Here is a 6,221-nt window from a genome sequence, read left to right as displayed (position 1 = left end):
CATCTTCAGGATGCTGTAAAGCACTTCACAGCCAACAAAGAACTTTTAAAATGCAATCACTCTTATAATGTAGCAAAACACAGTAATCAACTTGTGTACAGCAAAGTCCCACAATGAAATAGATGAGTAAATAATCTGTTTAAGTAATGTTGCTTGAGGAATGAATGCTGGCTAGGACACCTTCCCTGTTTTTTTTACAAATAGAACCATGGGGACTTTTTATTATCCACCTGAGAGGGCAGACAGAATTTCAGTTCATCTAATCTGATAGATGGCACGTCCAACAATGCAGCACTTCATCAGTACTGAACTGAAGCATATGTCTACATGTGCTTTTGTGGAGTGGGGCTGACACCAAATATCTTTGGAACTGTATACAACTATAAGTTCAAAAGATACTTGATGTCAGCTTTGGCTCAGCAGTAGCAAGCTCACCTCTAAATTAGAGAGTGATGGGTTTGAGCACAATCCAAGAATGAGCACCTAACCTCGATTAAGTGGAGTACTCGTGAAAGGAGGTAGAAAATTGAAGAATAAAGCAATTGTTGACTAAAGCACCTCAGTTTTCTAATTCCAACTCCATGTTTACAAGGATATAACTGCTTCCTTGCAGCTACTTTCCAAAGATATTTCGTCTCAACTTTCTTTATGGTGTTAGTCTTCTTCCACCAGCAACTGTACCAAAATTGTTCCTACAATGTTTAAGTTAGCTTATGACTCATGTTCAAGTGTCCAAATTGTTTGAATCAGGTCAGGTCTGTGTATAAATGATGCCAATCCCACCCACTCAATCTAATTCAATCTATATTGAAAATATAAAATATCCTTTGGGGTCACCAGTAAGTTTTACAGAAGGAACATGTCTCCAGTCACACTCTCTTTCCAGGTCCAGTCTTGGAACATGGTTAAAAATTAATATGTTAATTTGTGAGCATTTTGTGAATAAGGAGTTAAATCTAGGCGAGACAGTCACAAAGCAAAAGAAAAAAAAAGTCATCAACAAAGACAAAGGAAATATTTTATATTTGATGCTACGTCCGGCAAAATAATGTTGTAGTTCTTAGATTAATTCAAACAGAAAATAAACTGACGGCACCAGATCCTTTCTTCATAAGTATGCTACGTCCCTTTGTGCACTTCTAATATCTTGCCCTTTATGTCACTGTGACTCCAAACAGATTTTCCAGTGATATACTTCAGTCTTGTCTGCTTCCTATTTCCAAGGTTGTTTGGCTGCATGTTCCTATCAGTTGATCTCATATTTTCCTGTGTTTTTTTAAAAAGGTCTGTGAGTCTGCACTTTAAATATCATCACTGTCCTGCCTTCTGGATGTTTTACATGTAAATTTGTTAACAATTTTCAATACTTTTGCAGTAATACAAATACTGAGATTTTTCTTGACCTCTTCCATGTTGCACAGTTTGTGATCGTATATTCTAACATATTGTAATTTATGTACAAGACTTATTGTTTACATTGAATAACAGCCTGAATTCCTGGCATGTAGTAATGAAAAGCATTTAGCTGGGAGCGTGTGCATTTTGCACATGTATGTTCTATGTGAAACATTAAAGTACTTTGAGATTGTTATATATTTGCCTCACCTTTTTAGCTACACTACGGATACACCAGCCAGGACTTTCTGCCACTGGTTGCTCACTGTAATGGCATAAATAGGGCAACTAATAAGGGAAATGGGCCTGAGTTCTATCCTGCCAAATTTCTGTATCCCTTGTGCTTGGAATAATTTCTGATATGGATGGGCAATGGCATGAGCTTCACCCAATTTCAAGATGCCATTCTTTCAATGATATTGAATGAAAGAAAGCATATTGGTGTGCTTAACAGCTAGTGTAACATAATTGGCTGCACTTTTGAGATGCATTGAACCACATCTCCAGATCTCGGCACTTCTACTTCACAATGGCGATGGAAAACTGTCTTCAAAAGGCCAGGTCTGGAAGACAACCAGATGCACAGTTGTGATATCTACTGCAATAATACCTGCTGTTATCATGTATAATAAGGCTGAGATGTCAAATGGCCATAATGGTCAGTTATGGCCTGAAATCTGGATGCTTGAAGACATTCTGCAATATTAACTAAAGGAATGGCACAGACCATCAACCTCACCACTGACCCCATATAGCACCACTTGCACTTCTGCAGCCATCAGCAGAAGAGTGGATGCTGAACTGCTTATCACATGAATCACTTTTGTTTAATTTCCCTGCATTTCTAACTGCCTCATGGTCCTTGCTCATTTAGTGCTGTAATAGGTAAGGAGTATTATGAACCAATCTTTTGGGACTTTATGCAAAAGAGAATTTGGGGACAGGATTCTGGATTAAATGAAGTTTGTGAATGTAGTTGCAGCATTTATGACATGTGTGCCTGAGTCCACAGAGCTGGCTATTGTACCGAAGAAAGGCAGAAGTGGGGATAGGAGACCTTTTGGAATCTGGTGGGGCAATGCTATTGAAAATGAAAGCATGACTGAGGTGCTGTTAACAGTGTGAGAAATGGACAAAAGGTGAGGGAGCTACAAATGGTTGTACTTTCCTTCATCCTCAGACATGCTATTTATTTACTACCATATTCCTTTAAACCTCACCACTGACCCCATATAGCACCACTTGCACTTCTGCAGCCATCAGCAGAAGAGTGGATGCTGAACTGCTTATCACATGAATCACTTTTGTTTAATTTCCCTGCATTTCTAACTGCCTCATGGTCCTTGCTCATTTAGTGCTGTAATAGGTAAGGAGTATTATGAACCAATCTTTTGGGACTTTATGCAAAAGAGAATTTGGGGACAGGATTCTGGATTAAATGAAGTTTGTGAATGTAGTTGCAGCATTTATGACATGTGTGCCTGAGTCCACAGAGCTGGCTATTGTACCGAAGAAAGGTAGAAGTGGGGATAGGAGACCTTTTGGAATCTGGTGGGGCAATGCTATTGAAAATGAAAGCATGACTGAGGTGCTGTTAACAGTGTGAGAAATGGACAAAAGGTGAGGGAGCTACAAATGGTTGTACTTTCCTTCATCCTCAGACATGCTATTTATTTACTACCATATTCCTTTAATTCTTCACAAATCCAATCACAACATTCTGCCATTTTTAGGTGCACAATTAGTGTGCACCACAGGATATAGTGAGCACTGGGAATATTAGTAGATTTTATAAATTTCTATCTTATGGTTGAGTTCCTTATTAGTTGTGGCGCATCTAAAAAAGGGGAAGCACCTTTGTTTAAAAACAATGGGGCAATCCAATGTTCCTGTACACATTTATTAGAAAAAAGGCAATGTACCATTTTTTACACTGTCACACATCTCCATCACCACCTTTTGCCATATTCTCTTCACTGTCCTCCATTGTACCACCCCCTCCTGACTCATGCCCACCCCTTCTGATTCTTCATAAAATCATAAGAATGATACAGCACAGAGACCATTTGGCCTGTTGTGTCTGTGCTGGCTATTTGAGAGAGATAGTCAATCAATTTCACTTCCCTGCTCTTTTCCCATAGCCCTGTAATTGTTTTCCCAGCAAGTATTTATCCAATTATCTTTTGAACATTACTATTAAATCTGCTTCCAACATATTTTCAGGCAGTGCATTCCAAGTCACCACTATTCACTGTACGAAAAAATGTTTTCACATGTTGCCTTTGGTCCTGTTTCTAATCACTGTAACTTGGTGCTCTGGTTTGGACCTTTCGGCCGCTGGAAACAGTTTCTTCTTAGTTATGTGATCAAAACTGTTCATGATTTTGAACAGCCGATTCCCTCTCTTGATCCTGGCCTGTCCTCTCCTAATTGTCGTAAACTACCTTGCTCATCTTCTCCTTGCCCTTCCCCTCCCTGCACCTAGCTCAACCTTATCCCTATCTTGATCACCCCTCTCCCCCTTATATTATTCTATCCTTAGCTAACTTCTATGACAATCCACTTCCTTGCACCATGTCCACCCTCTTCTCCTACTCTCTTGTTTATCGTCCCCCGGCCACCCTCTCTCATGCCTAACCTCTTCATTTTATCCATACCATCTCAATCTTGTCCATGCTACCCTCTGCCATGCCCATCCTCTTCCCCTCCCCCATGTGCACCCTTTTCCATACACAGTCTCTTTCATTCTCCCATGTCCACCCTTTCATCATGCCCACTCTTTCCTCTTTATCTATGCCCACTCTCCCACTGTCCTCCATACACCCTCTCCCTGCCTACCCACCTCCTCTTGCCCCCATGCTCACCCTCTCGCCCTTATTCATGCCCACATTGTCTCCCCTGCCCACCCCCCACTCATGCTCACCCTCTCATTCTTATCCACACCCACCCTCTCACTCCCGTGCTCACCACCTCCTTTTCTTTGTCCACCCTCTCCCCTGCCCACCCTCTCCCCTGCCCACCATCTCCTTGCTCCCCCTCCCAGGCCCAGCTCCTCCCCCACACCCACCCTCTCCCCTCCCATGCCCACCTTCTTCTTGCCCACCTCTCCCCTGCCCACTCTTTCCTTCTCCCCCATGCTACCCATTCCCCCTGCCCACCCACCCCCAAGCCCACCTCCTTATAGTTACCCACCCTCTCCCCTGCCCACTCTCTCCTCACCCCGCCCACCCTTCACCACTGCCCACACTTACCTTCTCCCCCAGCCCACCCTTCACCCCGCCGACACTATCACTGCCCACTCACTCCTCCTCCCCTGTCCACCCTCTCCTTCTCCCCTATTTTTAAAATTCATTCATGGGATTTGGGCTTTGCTGTCTAGGTCAGCATTTATTGCCCATCCTTAGTTGCCCTTGAGAAGGTGGTGCTGAGCTGCCTTCTTGAACCACTGCAGTCCATGTGGTATAGATACACCCACAGTGCTGTTAGGAAGGGCCTCCTGTGTCAGGATTTTGACACAGCGACAATGAAGGAGTGGCAATATATTTCCAAGTCAGGATGGTGAGTGACTTTGGGGGGACCTTCTAAGTGGCAGTGTTCCCATCTATCTGCTGCCCTTGTCCTTCTAGGTGGTAGTGGTCATGGGTTTAGAAGATGCTGTTGAAGGAGCCTTGGTGAATTCATGCAGTGCATCTTGTAGATGGTCCACACTGCTGCTACTGTGCGTTGGTGGTGGAGGGAGTGCATGTTTGTGGATGTGGTGTCAATCATGCTTTGTCCTGGATGATGTCAAACTTCTTGAGCGTTTTGGTAGCTGCACTCATCCAGGCAAGTGGGTAGTATTCCATCACATTCCTGACTTGTGCCTTGTAGATCGTGGACACGCTTTTGGAGTCAGGAGGCGAGCTACTCGTTGCAGGATTCCTAGCCTCTGACCTGCTCTTGTTGCCACAGTATTTAAATGGCTAGTCCAGTTCAGTTTCTGAACCCCCAGGATGTTACCAGTGGGATATTCAATGATAGTAATGCCATTGAAGATCCAGGGGCGATGGTTGGGTTCTCTCTTGTTGGAGATGATCATTGCCTGACACTTGTATGGTGTGAATGTTACTTGCCACTTGTTAGCCCAAGCCTGGATATTGTCTAGGTCTTGCTGCATTTGGACATGGAGTTTCAGTATCCGAGGAGCAGCGAATGGTGCTGAACATTGTGCAATCATCAGCGAACATCTCCACTTTCTGACCTTATGATGGAAGTAAGGTAATTGTGAAGCAGCTGCAGATGGTTGGGCCGAGGATGCTAGCCTGAGGAACTCCTGCTCTGATATCCTGGAGTTGAGATGACTGACCTCCAATAACCACAATCATCTTCCTTCGTGTTAGGTATGACTCCAACCAATGGACAGTTTTGCCCCTGATTCCTATTGACTCCAGTTTTGCTAGGGCTCCTTGATGCCACACTCGGTCAAATGCGGCCTTGATGTCAAGGGCATCACTCTCACCTCACCTCGGGACTCCAGCTCTTTTGTCCATGTTTGAACCAAGGCTCTAATGAGGTCAGAAGATGAGTGGCCCTGGCGGAACCCAAACTGGACGTTTTGGGCAGGTTCTGGAGCACAAGTCTTCAGTATTATTGCCGGAATATTGTTAGGATCCATAGCCTTTGCAGCATCCTGTGCTTTCAACCATTTCTTGATATCCCGTGGAGTGAATCAAATTGACTGAAGACTGGCATCTGTTATACGGAGGACCTCTGGAGGTGGCTGAGATGGATCATCCACTCGGCACTTCTGGCTGAAGATTGATGCGAATGCTTCAGCCTTATCTTTC

Source organism: Carcharodon carcharias, chromosome 8 (assembly GCF_017639515.1).
Source record: "Carcharodon carcharias isolate sCarCar2 chromosome 8, sCarCar2.pri, whole genome shotgun sequence".
Classification (NCBI taxonomy): domain Eukaryota; kingdom Metazoa; phylum Chordata; class Chondrichthyes; order Lamniformes; family Lamnidae; genus Carcharodon; species Carcharodon carcharias.
Note: the sequence above shows the minus strand (reverse complement) of the source record.